This window comes from Setaria viridis, chromosome 2 (assembly GCF_005286985.2).
Source record: "Setaria viridis chromosome 2, Setaria_viridis_v4.0, whole genome shotgun sequence".
Lineage (NCBI taxonomy): Eukaryota > Viridiplantae > Streptophyta > Magnoliopsida > Poales > Poaceae > Setaria > Setaria viridis.
Genome location: NC_048264.2, coordinates 15,583,085 through 15,604,678, shown reverse-complemented (window position 1 = coordinate 15,604,678; position 21,594 = coordinate 15,583,085). Strand labels below are relative to the sequence as shown.

Genomic DNA, 21,594 nt, shown 5'->3' with positions numbered 1-21,594 from the left:
TGTCCGACCCTCTTGGGGTCAACCTCGGCGACAAGCGCGCTCTCGTGTGCACATGTGTGTTTGTGTCCCTTCCGGACATTTCAGGGCTGGTTTGTATTTGGGTCTTCTTTGAGGACCTTTTTTGTAAAACTATTGTGACTTTAATATATCACATGGTCTTTATAAAAAAAAAGTCACATGTACATGCTTTTGTACCTTTCTTACTTCATCCCAGTTTGTTAGGGCAACCATTACTCTAACTCTATATGTATATGAGTACACACCAACACTACAATGAATGAATGTGAGTTGCAACAATCTACTGGCATTTTGCTTGCATGGTATCAGCCTTCCTTTAATCCTAACTTTTCGATGCCTCCTCTTCCCGCAACATGAGCTCATACTCCTCTATTGCCTCCAACAGCTCGCCAGCCCCTCAGTACACACTACGTAGGTCACAACACAACCCCTCAATGCCTCCCAACATATTAACATAAAATGGCAAGTCCCAATATGATGCTTGATTTCAATGAATCCAACTAAATTAATGGACTCTATCTTGCACTCCACCTTTTGCAAGTTCGGTCTTCATGCACATCGGTGGCTCCACCCATCACGGTGACTCTGACTAGGTTCAGATGGACTTCAACATCGTCTCCTGGATCTACATCAACATCGTTGATGAGATCCTCTGCGTCCTCAGGACCAAGGGCACAACATACAAGCTTTGGAAGTTTCCATGACCACAAAAGAAGCATGCTTCGTGTATGTCATCATGAAGTTTCCTAGTATGTATCAAGGAAACATGTCCGTGATGTCCTACTACACCAAGATGAAAATCCTTGCAAACATGCTTCAAAATGTCGATGCTCCGACCACCGATCAAGATCCCGTGATGAAAACATCCTACACAGCATCAACCCTCATATCCACACCATCATCCCTAACTCACAATGCATCTGAAGCTATTATCCTTCCTCAAGAGGCAATCTGCCTTCTCCTTGAAGAACATAGTCTAGCACAATCATTCTATTTGCACGGTTTGCATGTAATAACTAGGAAAAAATCTATATAACCCCCCTAACCTATTTATGGTGGTGTGCATCACCCCTTGATGAGGGCATCCTGTGGCGGAACCGTCCAACTTAAACTGGTTTAAGTGCGCCTAATCGCTATCAAAACAGCAATTATCCAAAACGCACTTAAAACAGTGTAGGTCCGGTAGTCCGTTGAGTGTCCCTAAGACTCCTCGAAACATCCACTACGTGTTTCATAGCCATACATCAAGATGACTTCCACGATGGGAAAGCATCAACAAATATTACATTTTTACATACATATCAAGATACGGATTATTACAAACCATAATTTGAAACAAACTTAACAGTGCAGGTTAGAGCAGTACTAAGAGTTTAAATCTTAATACAGTCCAGGCAAATAATTAAACAGCTGAGTTTTATTCTAGGGTATTACGAGACTCGTAAAATACCCTAGTTCTTTGGGGCTTCTCCCTTAGCGGACTCTTGCTGAGTTTCTGAAACAGCAACAAGGATCCCCTGAGTACGAGGGTACTCAGCAAGACTGACCCGACTAACCAATATATATATAGTTTTTTTAAAAGAAATTGAATGATGGTTGTTTGGTGTACTGGCTGACTCACATATTGCGGAAAAGGCTTACTATAAGTGGAACCTTAACTTTATTCTTTTACTTATGTTTAGTTGTTACCTAACCAGTCTAAATGAATAAAACATTTTCAGTCTAGATGAATAAAACATTTTGAGCACTCAGTGGGACTAAGTCATACAACATATTAATTCCAGTAAAAATATTATATTCAAATGGATTACACTACGATGCTTAATGGTGATCAAGTGCATTCATAACCGAGAATTGCGGCGATCCGGACCGATTTACATCCTGCAGGAGATACCCGACCACCAGCTATGTACAACTGCACCGGATTTCGATTAGTTGTACCTAAGGATTGGGAATATGACTACCCGAACTCAGGGACGCACCCCCACATGGGACCTCACGTCTGGCCCGATCTCCATGTGAGTTTCAGTCTACGCCCTGCCATTCTTCTGCACGTCAAGTACGGGTACGAAATAACTAACCTACTGGGCTTTACTGATCCCACACCCAGTAAGCAACCAGGTAAAATCACTCTACTAGGCTTTACTGATCCCACACCCAGTAAGCAACCAGGTAAAATCACTTGATCAAAGGTTAAGACAACGAATGGGCCTTAACCAAATTAACTTATTAGACAGAACTACCAAATTAACTTAGTAGACAGAACTACCATCTCTAGTTTCTGTCCACATTTCAAATTCCAGGCTATTTTCCTTGATTAACATGTATGACCAATTTAACCTTAGAGTTGAGTAACCAAGTTACTTGAAGGTATCTAAGTATTGCTAAGCATAGGATAGTTACTAATTAGTTGAACAAGTGGCAAAGATGTCTTGAAATATAAGGTATGATTATGCACAAAAGTGGGTTGCAATCAACTCCTAGACTTAATGCGCACATAAGGAAATAACCAATAATTGGACTCATGATAGTAATTTTCGAAAGTAGATGGATTTAGATGCAACGGGGCCTGCTTGGGATTACGAAGATGTTAGTTTCAAACACCTTCCAAAGAAAGGAGTAACTTCAACGTCCTTCTCAAACTCCTGACTCAAACTCCTGACGAACTTCATATGCATGGCACGACTCCTGACTCGAACTCCTGACGAACTTCATATGCATGGCACGAAAACCAATTCAGGAACTTCAGGTTCATATGCATGGCACGACTCCTGACTCGAACTCCTGACGAACTTCATATGCATGGCATGAAAACCAATTCAGGAACTTCAAGTTCGATGTACATATGCATGGCACGAAAACCAATTCAGGAACTTCAGGTTCGATGCAAGTTACAAAGACTGACTATACAACTTATCTTCACGATAAAGTTGCTAGCCAACACTAAACTACCCATAAAAGATTAACCCACAATTTATTTTCTTAACTAACCTAACTTAAACCTTTTCTTTTATTTAGAAAAGCATTATAAATAAATTCTAATCTCAAAACCTAACTCCTATGGATTACTAAGCATTTGTGAATAATAAAACATTATTCAAAATTTTATACATTTTATAAAGACTAAGTATTTATTTAAATACCTTAAATAAAGGTACTAAATAAATACCTAAATTTATTACCTTTTCCTAGGGTGTAAGAATTTTTGATGCATAAAGGAAAATAAAACAAACCTAACAAAATTGGTTTCACTATTTTTGGACAATTCTATAAATTATAGTAATTAAGTGAAGGAAATAGATTTAGATCTAATTTCTAAACAATCTAAATAATTTCCCCACAAAACCCCCCGGAAACTCTCTTTTTCACGCGCATACCCTTTACCCACGGTCATAGGCAGGCGGGCCCAGGTCAACACAACTTCTCCTTTTTACCAGTGGCGCGCCGGTAGGTGCGGCAGAGAGCTCGCCGGCGGCGAGGTTCTCGGCGGCCGGGACTGCCCGGCTGCGTTCTCTGGGGCAACACGAACCCTGAGCGGCATTTTATCGAACAGGTTGTGGACGGGGTGGATGGCAAAGAAGAGAGGAAAAAAATTGGAGCTGCTGCTCTATCTTGCTTCGTGGAAAGCAAATAGACAGGAGCTCAGCACGGTGGTGTGCGTAGCTGGTGGTGCTTGTTCATGCGAAGCAGGAAACGGAGAAAGGGGACGGTGTGCTTGAGCTACTGGAGAGAGAGGGAGAGAGAGCAAGGTTGCTCCTTGCAGCTTGCTTGTTTGCTCGATGGGGGAGAAGAACAGAGCAAGGAGGAGAGGGGTGCGGTGGCGACGGGCGCGCAGGCGCAGTGAGCAAGGCGGCTCGGGCTAGAGGCGCGGGCACGGTGTGGGCGGCGGACCAAGGCGGCGAGGCGCTGGTGGTGGTGGTGCGTGTGGGGCGGCGAGCCAAGGTGCGCAGGCGGTGGTGCAGGCCAGCGGATCGAGCGGACCGGAGGCCAGGCGCTATTCTGTTGCTCTGCTGTTTGCTGTGCTGCTTTGCTTCCTGCGCCAGAGGAAAAAGGAGACAGGGATGGCTCAAGCTTGCGCTGGAAGAAGGAGAGGGAAGAGAGAGCAGGTGCTGCGGTGCAAGAAAGAGAAATCAGAGGAAGCTGGCGCTAGTTGTGTTCTTGCGGTGGGGAAAAGAATGAAAGGGCGGCGGCGGCCACTCGTTTTAAAGGCCGGGAAAGATGGTTGTGGCAGATTAGCTCAAGCGTGACACGTAGGGAGCTCCAGTGGCGAAGTAGCAGCTGCGTGGCACGGCGGCGCTGCGCTATCCCGGCGTGCTGGCTTTGAGTTGTGCTGCACGTCTCCTTTGTTCTGTTTCTCCCTCCCCCCTCCTCCCTTCCTTCTTTCAAATCCGAAACTTCAATTCCAAATTGCATCCAAAATTCAATTGAAACTTTCAAACTTCCTTCAAACAAACTTGTAGAGGATCATATACTCTTCATTTGATAGATTTACAGCAAGTCGAAAAGAACATTCTAAGACCGTGAATTTTGAGCTCCAATGTCGTCTAAAATTGAGCTGTTTACTGAATCGCACGATTCAGTTTCGTCAGGTGTCAAAAACAGCCATTTGCTCCTCTTTGGGTTCGATATTAACTGCTGAAACTCACTTTATCTTGCCTAACTTCCACTGATCTTTGTTCAACATATAACAAAGGTTCCATTTGGCACATAATAACCCATCTCTTACACACTAGATTTTTCAAAAGCTTGCACCAAAGATTGCTAAGCAGCACTGTTCTTGAGGACAGCATGAACTTCTAACTTTGAGCCTCCAAAGAAATTTGAATTCTTTGCTTTCTTTAGCCAACAACACATCCAAAACTTTCTTTATCAAAGTTGGAGGAAATCCAAGGTTCTACCTTTCATAGATTTGCACTTTTGGCTGAATCTCGCTCCTTCCTCGTGAAAAACGTCTCTGAACTTTTCTGGACATTGAACTTCAGCTTAACTAAATTTTCTCCTTTTGAACCTTGCTGTCAGAAACTTCAACGGCCAATTACAACAAAAATCCAAACTGTTCTTTCAAAAGTCCCTTTATTGAATTTGTAGGAAATTTTCTTAATTTCAATTCACCTTACTACACCTCCTTCAGATTCCTAGCCAATCGAGGGAAATTTCCTTTTGAACCTGACTGTTACTTTCCCCCTTTCAACAGCTAGGCCTTTGACATAATATCTTCAGGTCGATTTTTTTAGCTAAAATTCAACAGAGACGTGCTTAGAGCCCTTATACAAAGTTGTAGGAAATGTTTGTGACTATCTTTGATACATTTGGTGTCTCTGCTGATTTTGACTCTAATGGTTCGAAATTTGCTTCCAAAACCAACTGTTACTGTTCATCCTCCAGGATTGTCAATTTTTATGAGCTGAAGGTTCAGATTGTGTTTACTCCAGTTTTTTCACTTAAACTCTCAAAATTTCCTTTATATAAGTTGTAGAGAACTTATTTCTCTACATTTCTCTTATTCATCTCAAAAGCCAAATCTTCTTTTTCCCTTCCAAAGTTGGTCCTGAAGCTGGCTGCCAATTCTTACTTTTCACTGAATTGAAATTACACTGAATGGCTTCAATCTCGACAGAATTCTCCATTTAACTTTGAATTTCCATTTAACACTTCAAAGGCCATTTGTTTCAAGCCAAACATGGAGATCATGCTAAGCTTGACATGAAAGTTCCATTTTGCCCATAAAACTAAAGGCTCATATAGCATTTCTCCAAAATCTCTTGAATCGAAGTTCATTCCATTTAGTACTATTTTTCAAAGGCATTTATGCCTATATCCACTTAGTGAACAGTAACATCCTCCATTTTTTATGTTTGGACAATTTAAGGTCCATTTGCTTCTCAAATGGGCTCTTTAAGTTCCATATGTCCATAAGGTCCAAATTCATGCATTCGTCAACTTTTTCTGAAATTGAAGCTCTTATTTGGCATTTTTGGCTAAAATTTGACCAAAAGTTGACTTTGGCCATAAAAGCTCATTAACCCCCAAATCTTTGTCATATACTGTTCTTGGCCATTCTTGAGTGTTTTTAACACCCTGGGTGCTCTGCCATTCAGATCTCGGCAGATAGCTCGATTGTAACTTGTTCCCCTCTTTGAGTTCTGATTCGGGAATTTAAATTCATGTTTCTTGGGCCAAGAACTTCTGGAATGGTTAACCATAGATTAAAGATTCCATTTCTCAAGTTGTCGCCCAACTCTTGGTTGTGGGAGTCCTTTGAATTTTTAAATTTTGAATCTTGAATTTGAATCTTTGGTCAAATTTGACTTTGGTCCATAATACCTCCGTTGCATCCAAATTTCATCATTAACCTCTAAATTACCTTCTTAGGCTTTTAATAACACTGGGTGTTACACATCCCTTCCACCGATATAGGCAGGGACGAAAACAGGCAGGAACAAGCAGGAAAACTCCTTCCCATTTCCGTTACCACATTTTATCATCGAAAACGGACCAGTTCCGGAATAGCCAGGAATGGGAGAGGGAGTGGGATGGGATGAATCGGACTACGAAAACAGGTGGGAGTCGGGTACTTAAACGGGAACTCATACTTTGGAATGCATGCACATGATATTGTTGATTTTTGTTGCTCGCTAGTTGCCAACCACGTTTTGGTACCTCTAAGGACTGTTACGCTAATTATCTTTCTGAAAACATATGGCTAGCATGATCTCTTGGGATATAAGGGTGTTGACGACTCTTAAGTACCAAATCTACACCATCAACTCCTACATAAACACATAAAATATGAACATCAATAGTAGTGGTAAGAGTTATTACTAATGAATTTCACAAGTGTTGGTGAATATTTGTATGCAGGTCCATTAGGAGAGAAAACACACCTCAAGAGCAAGGAAACACACTCTCAACCAATCAAAAGCAAGCACGCGGATTCATGGGCCCACAATTGGAAGGAAACCAACTACATTCACCATCAAGCACCCTGTACCCACATGAGGACCCACAGGGTAGCGACCTAGAGCAAAGGCGGTGTGAGAGGCGGTTGTAGGTTCGGCCAAACCACCCTTGGCTCCTCTCGTCTCTAGCTGATGCATGGTGGTAGCTGATGGTGTCCCTATGGTGGTTGTGGAAGATTCCCCAGATATATTCCCCTCGAGAACCAACCCCAAGAGCCTATAAATAGAAGGGGAGGGGTCTCATTTTAAGGCACAACAACACAACACCACCTCTACTTGGAGAAGTCCCTCACTCCTATCAAAGAGAAGAGCTCCACTCCATGGCGAAGCCATGCTTAGGCTAGTGCTTAGGATAGGGAGAGAGATGGAGTAGCTCGGAGGAGTGCTGAGTTCCTCAGCAGTCTACTCTAACCACATAACTCTATGGATGCTGGCTTCCTTCTAAGTTAAGTAAGTGAGTGCTCGTGATTCCATATCTAGTTTAGTACTTATTTATAAGTGAGATCAGTTCTCTTACTAGCAGGTTCGTTGCTCCGTATTCGTACAGAGTGTTGTATGTCTGCTACGGGTTGACAAACGTAGTTAAACTATAGTAGTAATCAGTAGAGCAGACGTAGTGTCTAGGCTAATGGTTATCCTTTGTTTGCCTTATATCTCACGGGTTGCTAGAGGTAGGCAGCAGGTGGTGATGAAGATCCTCATGAGCCCACTTCTCAATGTGATAATCAATTGCTACCTTGGGATTTATAAAACCAATGTATCTCTCCTAAGCTGCATTGTGTGCCATAGAACCACTATGTTTGAGAAGTGCTTTGTTTCCTATAATCCAATTATTTGATCCACCAACAATAAATGTATTTGACCTAGTACCCTTCTTGAACAAGTAGCATATAAAGAAAAATGCAGAATCCTTCTTGATACTATATTCAAGCCACTTATGGTTATACATCCATACAAAATTGAATTGGCGATCCCTACCTCCAATTTTTCTTGATGGAAAATCATGATTAATAGGTTTGAATCAGCCTTTAATAATATATGCTCTTCGAATTGCATCTTGATCATTAACATGATAACTTTCAATGGATTGCCTTTCACCTGGATCATGTGGAAGGCAATTGATGTCATAAACCGGCAGCTATGATGCGGGTGGTTGTAGTGGCAGAGGTGAGGGCACATGGTCCGCGATTTCTTCAACTACCATCCTACTCCTGATTTTGTTCTTCAACAATAGTTTCAACTGGAGATGGGATAATGTTTGAAGCAGCAGCAACTGCTGCTTTCTTTGTTGCGTGTTTCTGAAAAAAGAGATGCAATATCTCCACCTCTCTTCATAATCCAACTGTTATGAAAAAAACAATGTCTATGTAATGTAAGTACAACAACTAACTAGACATTATAGCAAAACAAACATGTAATGATAGAATCATGTTTAAACTTTCAGGTTGAAAACCTACAAATCATAGCCTCACAAGATATTAATTTAAGAATGTTGATAGATTGATGGTCCATTCAATAAACTCATGAACTGAAATAAGAAAGCACCCATACATAAATAAATAAAAATATTTAAAGAACATAAGTTTTTTCAAATAAGAAAAAAAGTAGAAGATAGATTAATTAAACCTCATTGTGGATGATCAGAAGTTTTCCTTATGGAATGTGGATGATCAGATGTTCTCGCACAATAGCGCAAAGTCCCACGCGTAGACGCGCTGGCCCTAGTGGCCTGGTGCGGTGGCGGAGCTGCGGAGGATGGGAGGAGTCGTGGTGGACTAGCGGGCGGAGAGTCGTGGCAGCGTTGTGGTGGAGGGATCGTCGAGACGTGGAGTCGTGGACTGACATGTCGAATCAGGGGCCCAATCTTGTACCCGGCAGGCAGGCAGTTGTATCCACGTATAGCTGGGCCTGGCTGCCTAGGCACCGTGGCAGAGGATGGGATCATGCACGGGAGGAGTCATCAAAGTCGTGGGCTCTTGGTAGACTTGCACCTGGGCGCCTGCGGCTCGGTTTCCGCGTTGGGTGGGCAGAAGAGGAACTAGGCACGAAGCTGAATCGTCGCGTCCAGGTAAGGTGCTGCGCCGCAAGGTATGCCGGGGTCCACCCGGCATGCCATGAGCTCTGCCCCTTACCCCTGGTAACCGCCTTAGCCAATTGCATTTGGCTAGGTGGCTACAAGGTGGGTCCTCACTTGGTTACGGGGTGCTTTGCGGTGAATCTTATCATTTTAATCCCATTTGTGGGCCCTTCAATCCGTGTGCTTGCTCCTGATCGGTTGAGAGTGTGTTTCCTTGCTCTTGAGGTGTGTTTTCTCCCTTAATGGACCTCGATACAAATATTCACCAACACTTGTGGAATTCGTTAGTAATAACTCCTACCACTATTGTTGATGTTCATCTTTTCTGTGTTTATGCAGGAGTTGACGACCTAGATTATGTACTTAAGAGCCTTCAACAACACCCCCGCACTTAGCCTTTGCTCTTCCTTGAGTGAAGGAGAAAGGACTAAGGTGAAACATAACTTCCAAAGGTATGAAGCGGGCATAAGAGATATTCCAAACCTTACCTTGCACTTGTGAACTTCGAAGTGTCTATCATGCCATCTTGGATAGTTGAGGAATGGAATGGTCTTGAATCAAGTCGCCTCAACTCCTTATGTCAAGTAGCTTGGGATTTTTCAATGGGTTTTCAAAACAAACTTTGCTTAGCTCCTCATTTGATTCTCTTAGATCACTCAATGTGTATATGTTCTCACCCAGGCATTTGACTTGCCTTACTTCATCCTACTTCTAATGATGGCTATATGTGGAGCTCAAGGTAGGGTATGAAGGATGAGGCATACTTGCATCACATATATTGCAAAGTCAAAAATCAAATCCAAGGAGAAAAGCAAGTCATACAATCAGATTAAAATGTGCACGTGTATGGATTATAGTGGATGGTATATGGAAATGAAATGAGAGCTCCTTTTTGTATGATCTCTCTCCCTTTGTAAAAATTCTTTTGAGAGCATGGCTACCTTTCTTTTTTTCTTTTTCTTGGACCTTCATGTGTCCATATTTTTTTCAATACTTGGACCTTCATGTGTCCATTTTTTTTGATAGCCCATGTCTCTTTTGTAACAAAAGCTAGAGAGAGAGACCAACACATATTGTGGAGCATTTACTTTGTGGAATGAATGGATGGTACAATGCTAGCTCTTGTATGAGCATAGCAAGGGGAATATGGTGTGCATGTGAATCTTGATCATGAAGGCATGAAAAGAATTTTTCTAATGGTCACAAAAATTTGACAAAGCTCAATGGAAAGACAAGTAGCATATGCATAAGGTTTTTAAGATAACTCATCATATGGCTTTGGTAGGACTTTTGCATATTAGAGATGAGCTTTGCAAAAGTTTTCCAAATTTCAAATAAAATTCCCAAGCACTTAAACACCAAGAGCAAAGATCATATCATCAAACCATATCGCAAACATCAACTACTTAGATGAGCATGCTATCATAAAGATATTTGTTCACAAGCATCAAGATGATAAGTATGGAATAAAACATATGCAAGCCAACCTTAGAAAGTATGAAGAGCAGATGGAGCATGCTGATTCATTTTATTTGAGTTTGATTTAGTTGATCACATTTAAAATTCATCAAAACTCATGAACTAGGGAGATCAAAGATAAAGAGACACAAACCGACGTGGTGAACGAAAATGGGCTTGAGTGGGCCATCCCCTGGGTCGGCCGAACCATGGGTTCGGTCGAACCCTTGTGGGCCCAGCTCTGGCTCTCCTTTCGTGTACTTGCTGGTGCAACGTGGTGTGTTCCGTTCATGGGTGTTGTGCATCATTTCAGCTCTGGAGAGACCGTGGCTCTCCCCCACACTTATTTTCTACCTAGGTGCTTTTTCCAAAAGACAAGTAAGTGACACGAGGACTCTACCAAGTTGGATGATCGGTGAGTCTCAACTTTATTGAAATCAAAATGGAGGCACTTACAATTCTGATTTGGGAAAATAAAAATGAAGGGAAATAAATAAACCTATTCTAAAAAGCACCTAAAGGGAAAGGATACAAGGGGCACATCTACTGAGCTGCATCATAGAGATTGTTGTGCCCTGTGGCCTTGTACAAGTGCTTTATCTTAGCACAAAGACCACGATGGAGAACACAAAAGTTGTCCTTAAGTTCTTCTATTTCTAACTTCCACTCCACTAATGCATCGCTAAGCCTCCTATTTTCTAAACACAAATCTATGATCATGGAGGTTAGCTGCTAAACCGAGGGCTCCTTTGGAAATTTCTCATTGTCATCCTGGAATTGGCCCCCCGGCCTCCTGATCAGCGGCAGTGAGATGTGCCGCCTGACTCTGTCATCTTCCGGAGATGAATCAAGCAATCTAGCCAATTCCCTCTCCAAGGGTGAGAGGTATGGCTTGGGCTCTTTGTCACCACCATCCGGGGTTCTTACGCCAAATACTCGGAAGCGAGTTTGTGGTGGCAGATTCTCTGCCCATACATCCTTCTCATAGCGGTGGCAGAACGTGTTGCCATTCTTGCTGAACAAAGAACTAGCCTAGTGCTCACCTAGCTTCAAGGGCAGCCTCGGATACTCATCGTTCTTCAGCCTTTTGTAGGGACTTGATGCGCACGCCCACTGTTCTGGAGTCTTCCTTGGTGAGGGCGAACGCGTGGTCGAGTGGGAGGTCGAGGTGGTGGCCTAGTTCAGCCAAACTGGGGGTTCGGCCAAACCCCCAGTGGTGCCTTTTGCGCCCCTACTTCACCCTTGGGCGGCATGACAGCCAGGGGCTCGACCTCTAGTGCCTGGACCTCCTCCGTTGCCAGATCACCGATGGGGGAAATGGCATTCACCGGAGCGATTTCCCTGTCGAGATCAAAGGTCGAGCCTGAGTTGGTGAAGGGAACAAAGCCTTTACCAGCCATGGTGATGAGTAGGGGTTTCTGGTGTGGATCTTGATGGATTTCATGGAGATGAGAGTGGGGTGAATGAGGATAGGAGGTGGATGAGGTTTTAAAGAAGGATCCCCTCTCCTATGATGCTCAAATCCAATGGGACACTGAGGGACGAGTCAAGGGATGTTGGAGAAGCGTCTGCGCGAAGGCTGGGAGGTGGCGGTGCTCAGATTGGTTCGGTTGAACCAGGCCTTCTAGGCTCCGTTGGGCATCCCATTGCTTGAGTGCGTGCGTGCAGCAGAGAGGGAAGCAGAGAGAGTGGACCCAACCACTATATGTGCTGGGACTTTGGTAACAGCTAGGATAGATCTAGGGTCAATGACATTAACCTTTGCTTAACTTCACTTTTATCTAAGCTGACGCATATTTCTATAGAGATAGTAGTGGTGGACTTACTTTAACAACATACCATGGCCATCGCAGGGTATGATTGCCCCATGTGAAGATGGTGCGTTGATGATATGCATTGTTCTTGTGATGCTGATGTCGTCCTCTCGATGCATTTCCTCCCTTGCTTCTCTCCATCCTTGATGTAGCCTCTCGTAACCTGTAAGGTTAGTGTCCCGAGAATATCCGAAGGATAGAACTTCCTTATAAAATGGAATCATTTAAATATCAAAGGAATCTTATGATCTTGGGCATCGCCTGATAATCCCTTGCTCAACCACATGTACGTCCACCTTGCATTGCCATTTGGATGGGTCAGTAAAGTCTTGGCTGCAAGGTTAGTGCACAAATGCAACTATGAGCCCTGCATAGATATTGTGATAAATCAAAACCTAAACACAACCATCTTAAGGGTGTCAACGATGGGAAACCCTAAGATGATCGTACGACTTGTAGTGCCTTGGCACAATGGATGATAGATCTTGGAGATATCTAGGATGAGTATGATCCTTGTGATGAATCAAGATGCAACTTCATGCTCATGGAGTGAATGGCTTGATCTCCGGATAGAACGACTTAAGAACGTTCATGGCCCCATAGTGAAATAGAATGTGTAACTCTGTGGGCCAAAGGAACAATCCGAGTTTGGGTCACGAGGGAAATGAGTTTCTTTCAACTCATCCCCTCCTTAGGTAGAAAGCCTCACATTTTATCAAACATGAGTGTGGTAGCAAAGCAATCTAGCCTAAGCCTCCAATAGAAGTTCTTTTGATAAGATGGGTGAACATAACTTCTATTGGTCATCAATCAAAATCAAGGAATTAGATATGAGTTTTAAGTCACTTGATTTGATTGGCATTGATTGGTATAGAGGATAAGAGTGTGATTATGGTTCACTCGATTTGATCGGTATGGCCCCTGTGATCCCTTGACCAAAAAGGATGAGTCCTAAGGACTATGATACGGTGGTGAATGTCAGAGTATATTTCTTGGTGTATACGAAACACCTTGGATGTTACTTTGACACGGGAACATGGCGGGCTATCTTACGGTACCTCTTTCGGGAAGTTGTGGTTGAAACAGACGAGTCATTGAGAATGATCCTCCTCTTTCAACAACTCCTTCCTCAACCTCCCTTGAGACATGGTCTCGAGGAAAATTCAGTAGAAATCACTGTAAGGGAATCCAGGGGTAGGATTCGCATTTAGCGCTCTTTCCCCAAGATTCCTGCAGTTCAGGAGAGGTATCTTAAACAAAAGTTTAGATATAGTCAAGATGAAAGCTCAAACTCTACAAATGATAGTCCTTGGTTGCTCAATGTACTCTCCTCCTAACGGGGCATCATCATGCAGATCGACCGGGGGAGTAGTTTTTCGGATATGCTCCAAGATGTAACGACCTTGGTTAATCAGCCGAGTTAATCTTAAGACGAGTCCCTAATCCAGCTGACTCAGCCTTTCCTGAGCTTGAGCGCCTAAGGTCCAGTTCTCAGCCCCGACCCCTGAAACCCAACCAAACTGCCGGTTTTCCTCTAAGTCCCAAAGACAGTGTTCCTTCAAAATCTTGGAGCTGTGGAGAACCAGAGACTGAATGGTGGACCCACAATAAGTTTTTCCCGATTCTCTCGAGACAAACGCGCCAGAGCCAGCGTGCGCCTCGCTTCAGAGCTTCCCCACCGTGTGGCTCGATCTTTCCGACACGCGCCGCCTCGCCCAGTCGCCGGCCGCGACAGGATGGATCAGCGCGCCTTCCTCCCAATCGCAGCGGAAGCCCCTGCAACCCTTTCTGCCTTGCCTCGTCTCGCTCGCACCCTCGCCGGCCACGCCAAGGTGCCCCGTCGCCGCCGTGGTAGAGTTTTTGCCGCTGCTGCGCCAGACCGCCTCGCATCCCGCACCCATCACCTCGCCCAGATCCCCGGCCGCGCGTCCCGATGCTTTCCGGCTTTTCCGCCTCTCCACAATTGCGCCGCCCACGAGCTCGCTCCACGACGATACCGCCCCCGCCAACCATGGCTCCGGCAAAGACAGCTCCTTTTTCTGCCTCGCTAGTGATATGCCCCAGCAAGCCGCTGTTTTGCGCTCGCTCGCGCCGCCGCTCGCCCTGTCACCTCGCCTGCTGCGACCTTGCTTGCAGTGCCTTCCTTCCTGTCATGCCAGTCAAGTCGCCGCCCATAATCCACCGCTTGACGCGACCAGACCATGCTCGCCTCCGCAAAATCTAAATCCCGGCAAAGCCGCGCCTGCGCCGGCCTTGTCTCGAGTGCCCAATGGTCAAAGACCCTGTCTCCGAAGCTCTGTTCCGCCGCCCATCGCCGCTCAATGTCCGCCAAGGCAGCGCACTCCATCCTTTTCTTCCTGATCTTCGTGCTGCTCAACTCTCTCTCTCTCTTCCGCGCAGCTATAAAAAGGAGTACCAGAGCCCCCACCGGAGTTTCCTTCGCCATCGCTACTTCGCCACACCCTACTCTGCTCGCACTTGAGCCCTGCCGCTTGAGCTCTTCAGAAGTTCCCCTCTCCGCTCAAACCCGCTTCTCCCCAATCCACCAGTCGCCTGATCCTCCGCCCAGTGCCAGAGCTTGCTTGTTGTCCACAAGAAGCACCGCCGCCGCCGGAGCACCGTTGAACGTTGCCGCCGCCCAAGCCTCAGCGCCTTAGACCTTCCGCCCAAGTCTGTTCCTTCCCGACCCCAAGACTTCACTAGTAGGCCTAAAGGTAAACTGCCGACCCTGTCTGGTTCGCCCGACCTCTTTTTTCCGTCTCGCCCGACCCTATCTGTTCGCCGACCCTTATCCACCTCGCCCGAGGGCTCGGCTGTATCTTTTTCTTTGACCCGAGGGTACCTGTGTAAAATTTTCGGGGCCTTCTCTGTGTTAAGTCTGAGGACCCCGGTACATTTATTCCTTAAGTTTAAGGGTCAGATCATAAGTTTCTCCCCATCCGATCCTTTTATCCTGTTCTCCCCCAACTGAAGTTGAACTCCCCCACCTTTCCTGTAGCTTTGCTACAAGTCCTGGGCTAAAGCTTGCAAATGTTGTTGAAATAACCGTCTAAGTGCTAACTCCTGCATTGCATTCGTGTAGAGCTATATCTCGTCGACGGCACCTACGAACTGCATCCGACGCCAGAAGACAGAGCAGTAGTGGAGTCGCCGATCGCAGAAGCCGAAGCCAAACCCGCTGAGGACCATTTTGCCTCCACCCCGCTTGAAGGCAAGCCCCGGAGCATGAACCCAACTTTCTAAACTTGCACATGCCTTCCTTCTTATGAATGTGCATTTACGTATAGGAGTTGTTTGAAACCATAGATGCATGACTTAGTTCCTTTGATCTGAATACTAGTCTGTTGGGTCCGAGTAGTTGCAATGCTTAATAGGACTTGGTAAAAGTCGAGTGATTTCCTGTCACTCGCGAGTTATAGGAGTTGTTTGTTCTCCTTCTGGTTACAACTATAAGGACGATGGACGGGGCAGGGTTTGGTGAACTCTTTTGGTGGTCGGCTGATCGCCCTGTCTGTTTACTGAATCTGATTAAGGCCCGACAGTGGTGGCGTTCGTGATCAAGTATTTGAAAGTACTAATCTCATACCCATTATGGGATGGGGAAGCCTAGTACCTGATTGAACTTGGACGTGAGCGGTCGATCCACTGTCTCTAGAACGAAGTTCCCCTGCGGCCGCATGTGGTGGCAAGTGTGGTCACGGAACACAGAGGCTGGGTCTGTGGAACCTTGCACCAAGGGAAGTGGGCCCGACATGGGTTAGGGAATTGATGGGGATGGCCGACACAGGAAGCGACCCTCGGTGGTGCGCGGACATCCGACCCCGGCGCTAGCTTCCGCTATATTTTGTCTTCCATTGTTTGAGCCTTGTGAAACTCTGGTTTCGAACCAGTGTGTAATAAATTGTTGGACTAATTATTTGATCTGTTGTATTCTCTAGAACCACTCACCTTCATGTGAGCTATGCTAACTCGGTCCTGTTAAGTGGTTAAATTGGATAAAATCTAACGGATCGTCGAGTTAACTTGATTAAGGCATGAGATCCGCGTGTTAAGCGACTTAACCGTGATTTAGTTAAGTTAATCCGAGGTGTTCCGCCATAGCTAGTACCAGAGCTGGTTTAGCAGGACAGAGAACACAATGGGTCCTAAAACACGTTCTTTTTGAATAAAATTTGCAAGAAATATGTTGAAAAATCTCGTACGATCATTAAGGATGACCTTAGTACGAGAGGCCCTAAGGGATTTTGGGGTTATTTTAGGTGGCTATTACTTATTGGTTATTCTGCTAACCCCCAGCACTTCGCCATGTGTATCATACGTGTGCCGAGTTCCGCATCACGAGCATGCGAGGGTTGATAGGGAGTTCTATTCAAAGGACCCTATCATCACGGTTGTTTCTCCCACGTTTATCATACGTGCGCAGGTTCCGTATGTTAACTCATGTGAGAGGTGGTATGGTTCGATTCCAACGGGCCTATCATCACGGTTGTTCGCTCACGTCTATTATACGTGCGCTGATTCCGCATCTCGAGTATGCGAAGGGTTATATGGTTCCATTCAAAGGGGACCTATTTCCATGGTGGTTGTGCTGTCCATGCAGCGTTAAACGCATGGGTGCCGTTTCTATAGTGAACGGTAATGCTTGGGGACGTTTTCGTGAGTGCTGGCACGAAAGGTTCATGTGGTCATGTTTTTTGCACGTACACTAACCGCGGTCGCTTAGGGAAACGCTGCTAGAAACCGACTAGCTACTATAGGAAGCGACGTACTTGTTGTCTTGCCACCGGCATTAACCGCGTAAGACCAAAGTTTTTGGCAGTTGTTTTGGTTGAGAGGAAGAGGTAGGTCATGCATGCGTCATGAACTAAAATCTGTGAAACCACCTCTCTACAACAACCTTGCCATGGAAAAGCTCTTGTTCGCTTTAAGGATTTCTAGTTACCTTCTCAGCTTGCGCTCTGGTCAAAACTCCGAGTGCTTTTCCTGCCCGATCTGTTCTCCTTGGGGTTTCTATCTCACGCTTGTTTCGGTTCTTGGTTCCAGATGGCTGCTCCCGGACATGTGTTTTGCGGCGCTGATGGCACTTACCACTCCACGTGCCTACACTTCAAGGGTTTTTCTGCTATTTTGTGGGATACCTTGAGGTGGTTTGGGTACCAGTCACCGCCTCTTTACGCGGGACGGGAGTACCAGGAGCATGGAGTGCAGCGGTGCAATGTGCAAATGGTTGTACCTCCACCCCCTGTACAGCCCGAGTGGCCCCAGCTCGAGGTCTCGGCCTACGGTCACACCCTTGAGGACACCTGGGTGTCGGCTGCCCTGCAGGCTCTCACCTAGTTTTGCCGGCTACACCCGCTTGAGGTCCTTTTGGACCCGATCGGTTTGTTTCCCGCCAGGGATCGGCTGAACCCGGTTTGGCTTGACCGCGTCAACAACATGGAGGTGTTGGCAACCTCCCACTCGTTGGTCACCCTCTCTACCACAACCAGGTGCATGTCAGCCTTGTACCGGCTGATTGAGATTCAAGGCCGGGCTATGGCTGTCTTGGCTCGGATAGCCGTAGACACCCAGGAGCATTTCAACACCGCCAAGAGAGATTTGGTGGAGCGGTCATATCAGCTCATCCAGAGGAGCATACAGGTCCATAACATGCAGGCCAGGATTTCGGAGCTTGAGGAAGTAGTGACGGACATGGAGCATGACATGATTCAGGTTGTCGAAGAAAAGGAGGCTGAGATGGAGCTCGCAGTTGCTAATGCCCACTTGGACGAGCACCACGCCGAGCTCGATGCTATCCATGCCTTGGAGATGCAGCTGGAAGAGCATGAAGACCCTGCGGAGGTAGTGGGAGTGTTCAGTATGGATATTGAAGATGGCGACGCCCCTTCTCCGACGCATACCGTTCCCTCAGTGTGCAACCTAGATAACTATTAGGTTGAAGACTGTAGGGAGCTAATCTTTTGTTGTACTCCTCGACAACCTAAATTTTGGATAGTGATGTAATAGGTTAGCCTTGAGTTGAGTGTTTGTCACACCCGGTTTTAAAGGCAAAACTAGATGACTATCATATGTGTGCCAGGATCAAGTTTCACACATACGATGACTTCAGTAAATATCAAATACAGTGTTATAGCGTAAAGAGAGAATGACATAAATTATGTAACCAGAATTGAGACAGAAATCTCTAATATAGGCAGCGGATCTCCAAAAACTCCACAGGCAGCTGACTGGTGGACTCGCCTAGAACTCTTCCAAAAACCTTAGTAATCTTCAAAATTCTCCGGGTCTGAGCAGCAATCCGGACGTTGTAGATGCAATATATAAAACACAAGCGTGAGCACATGTCGTACTCAGCAAGAGAGAAATATATATGACATGCAAGGCTTTATATGGTGGAAGGCTGACAAGGTTAATTGCGATTAGCACTTTTAGTTGGTCCAATTTTATTCATCATCTAATTACTAGAAAATGTAAGTTTATACCATCCCACAATTAATATAGAACAATGATATACCATAAGCATGAACATAACATATAACACAGTAGTATCATCTTCAAGTAAATTAATCATGTGAGGGTCCAGGCCGCTCTTGACCGTGAGCACGGCTGTTATAACAGTTTTACACTCTGCAGAGGTTGTACATCTTTACCCACAAGTCGCGTAAAAGTTCAGGTGAACTTTAGACCCAACCATGCTGTGCAAAAGTAGGCACAATACCACACTTCCGAGGTGTGATTGCATAGGGACGCTACGAGGCCTTTATAAAGACTTCCCTAGTGTGTTCCAGTGCACGAGGTTCCGCGAGTCATGCCCCCCCTTAACACCAGTCCAACACTAGAGTCCTCTAATTAGTTAGCCAAGACCAGAGCCATTTAGTCCTTGTGGCTGTATTGTTTTCCTGGGTGGTCGCTCCATGTTCCGATTAAAATATATGGTCTTGTAATTAAATCAACATAAAGGAACAGAGTAAATAAATAAATTAACCATGTTGTTTATTTACCAACCCAGTTGAGCAAGCTAAGCATAATCTACCCTCAAGATTAATTAAACAACCCGGCTGCAAGGTATGATCAAGAGAAACTAGGCATTGTCCTTAATAGGAACCCATCATGTTAATGCACGCGGTAAATAAATATTGTGAATCAATGCATGTCAATTAGGTATAAACGGGAATGACCAAGGACACTTGCCTTCCTCAAAGCCCTGCTGCTGCTCAGAGTCTTCAGTCTTCCTCTTCTTTGGATTCCTCAAACTACGCTTCTTCTATACGCGTCACACGAGCACATACAAGCAAACAAATGCATTTAATTAAAAACAGTACACCAATCATCAAAAATAGTACTTAAAAGCAGTACCAAAGTAATCTACTCGTTAAGACGAACGCGTGAGCGAAAGAATCACTCAAAACGGAGCTAGAACGAAGAAGTTATGAGATAAACAAGGTGGTAGGGACCTAGATGCAATTAATCATAGACGGCAGGGGGTAGAAAGGAAGATTTGCAAGACTCAGGCAATAGTGCTTGCAAATAACAGAATTTACAGGGTTAGATTTGCAAAAACTCAGGGGCTGGACTGAGACTTGAAAATCTAACTTTTCCAGGACCTTTTTGCAAAACCACAAGACACAAACTTTCCATCGGAATTTCCTTTTTCTTCGGGGGCTAAAACACAAAACCTCCTTCTTCTTCCTGGTTGCATCTGGTTCTGTCCGTGCGTTACCGGTGACTAGGCAACTCGGTGGGCACGACCGGCCGGCGGCGAGCGGTGGCCGGTGGCAGCACCCGCGGGGCAGGACGGCGACGGCGCAGCGCGCAGGCGAGATGCGGCACGGGCGGGCGGTGCGCATGGCGCTGGAGCGGAACAGGCGGCCATGGTACGGTACAGAACAGTAATGGGAAGAAATAGAGAAAAAAAGGAGAAGCTGAAAATAAAGTCCGATCTCGCGCATGAATAGCAAAACGGAACGAGATCGACGATACGAACGCAACGGTGCGCTCACCTTCAGCCGAGGACGAACGGATTTGCCAGATCTGCTCGTTGGAGTTTTGCGGGCGGCCGAACTTTGACTTCAGATCTACGGAGCTCGGAGAGTCAACTCGCGAAAAGGGTTTTAGATCTGAAATCCTCGCGTCGAGAGGAACGCGGTGATGTATATATATAGGTCAGGTGGAGGTCGGGATTTATTTCCTTTTTTCGAATTAATTTCGAATTTAAAAATAATTTCAGAAAATCCTGAAATCATAATTAAATCGCGAAAAATATTCCGAAAGCTTAGAAAAATTCAGGATAATTCTTGGAGATGATTTGGGACACACGGAACCCAACTAAAAGATTTGGAGCTCTGGAAAGGATTTATAGGAACCTCCAAAAATTGGATTAAGCTGAAAGAAAATGAGAATAAATCCCAGAAAAAATCTGAAAAATTCTCATAGGAAACTAAACATCGCCTAAACGCATTTTTAAACCTTTTCACACTCAAAGAATAAGAAATGCAACCAGCATGCAATGCAACACACTTAAACCTATGGTGCATTGAGTTAATTTAAGAAAAAGATTTTAATGCCTAATAAATTCACAGAGAAATCTTAAGGCCTTAAACGAACTCAAACAACTTCTAAAGAGATTCTAATTAATTTTTATTAAATTGAAAATGCTGAAAATTAGGGTGTTACAAGCCTACCCCCCTTAAAATGAATCTCGACCTCGAGATTCGGGTGGATCTGCAAAAAGCTGGGGAAATTCCTTCTTCAATTCATCCTCTCTTTCCCAAGTTGCCTCATCCTCTGCATGGTGACTCCATTGTACCTTGCACATCTTAATCAACCTGTTCCTAGTAACCCGTGTTAAGGTGTCCAAGATCTTGATGGGATACTCCGTGTAGGTGAGGTCATCCTGAACATCCAATTCCTCCATAGGCAACTGTTCTTCCGGAACTCTAAGACACTTCTTTAGTTGTGAGACATGAAACACATCATGCACATCTGAGAGCTGATTAGGTAACTCCAATCGATAAGCTACACGTCCCACTTTCTTAAGAATCTTGAAAGGTCCGATGAAGCGAGGTGATAACTTCCCTTTAATCATGAATCTACGCATGCCCCTGATGGGCGATACTTTCAGATACACATAGTCACCTTCCTCAAAAGTCAACTCTCTTCTTCTAGTATCAGCATAGCTCTTTTGCCTGGATTGGGCTGTCCTTAGGTTCTCTCTGATTATTTGAACCTGTCTTTCTGCTTCCTGGATGATTTCTGGCCCAAACAATTG

At 45.0% G+C, this 21,594-nt stretch overlaps 1 long non-coding RNA gene across 1 annotated transcript; it reads right to left on the bottom strand.

Moving 5' to 3' along the window:
• Positions 1-5,410: 5,410 nt before the first annotated feature.
• On the bottom strand, positions 5,411-20,646 carry LOC140222049 (uncharacterized). The gene is made up of 3 exons (XR_011897594.1): positions 20,327-20,646; positions 12,339-19,590; positions 5,411-8,319 (listed from the first exon to the last, which is right to left on the bottom strand). It is a non-coding gene; the product is annotated as an uncharacterized lncRNA (long non-coding RNA).
• Positions 20,647-21,594: the final 948 nt, after the last annotated feature.